A 1,244-nucleotide genomic window follows, 5' to 3' on the forward strand; every position below is an offset into this window, starting at 1 on the left:
ATTTGCCAGCACAGTGGCCACCCTGTCGCCGAGGCCACCCCCACTGTCCAGGCCTTTGGCGCTCCCTGGCAGGGACCTGCGGACACTTGTGACTTGGGACTGTTGGATCCGAGTGTTGCAAAACGCTAGAGGAGTGAGCGGTCACCAGTCTGACCTTCCCGGTCAAGCAGGACCCCCTCCCCACCCCCCTCACTCTGTCGGGTCAGCGGTTTCAGTGACAGGAGACCCCGTCACTGAGCACGTCAGAGTTTTCTACTCCTCACCCAGTTCTCTGAGGTCATTACGAATTAATGTCAGAGTAATACGTGCACATGTGAACAACGACACTCAGGAACCAACACTAGAAGTAAACGTGGTGGGGAGTGGAGGTGCCTCCCGTCCCCAGGCCTGGTCCCTGCTGCGTCTGGGAGTGAACCTCGTTTGGTACGGAAGTTGGTCCAGAATTTTTTTGTGCCTATCAGAATATGTGTAAATGTAACTCTTCACGAATGGGTTTGTGTTGTAAGTGTTTCTGTACTTTCTTCGCTCAGCGTGCGCCTCATGTCAGGTTATGGCGCTACCTCTTCCTCTCCATTTGTTTTTTTAACAGCCCCGTGATGTCCCCTCATACGGTGTGGCTGGTCCATCATTCACTTAAGCAGAGTCCTATAGATATTTAAATTGTTTCTAACTTTCCCTATTATAATCAGTGCTGTAATTACTGCGTGTACGTGGATCTTACAGCAGAAGAATTGCTGGGGTTTGCTGGTGGGTGCAGAAAGTGACAGACCGCCCGCCCCACCAGCAGGAGCGGGAGTTTGCTTCCCCGCACTGACCAGCCCTGGGTTTCTATGAAATGCTTTGATTTCGGACCATCTGAAAGGTCTCCTTTGATTTGCATATGTTAAATTATGAGTAGGCTTGAGTATTTTCTCATATATCATTGACCATATGGATTTTTCCCTCACTCCCCTTCTCCCTCCCTCTCTCCCTCCCTCCTCTCTCTCTCTTCTCTGAACTCTGTCTATATATTATGCCTGTTTTTCTTTTGGGTTGGTCCAAGGACGTCTAAAACGGATCTTAACATTCTAGAGGCAGTGGCGTTGGCGAGAAGCGTGAGGTTATGCAAGCTGTGGCTGGGGCTTTGAATTGTGGCATTAGTTCCAAGAAACCAGTGTTTCTTGGCAATCTGTGGATCCTGGAGAAAGACTCTGCCAATTTTGGGACAGAATGGTGATTTTTCTGATGTAACAACTAGGTGAGAA

This window comes from Pteropus vampyrus, unplaced genomic scaffold (assembly GCF_000151845.1).
Source record: "Pteropus vampyrus isolate Shadow unplaced genomic scaffold, Pvam_2.0 Scaffold105, whole genome shotgun sequence".
NCBI classification, from domain to species: Eukaryota; Metazoa; Chordata; class Mammalia; order Chiroptera; family Pteropodidae; genus Pteropus; species Pteropus vampyrus.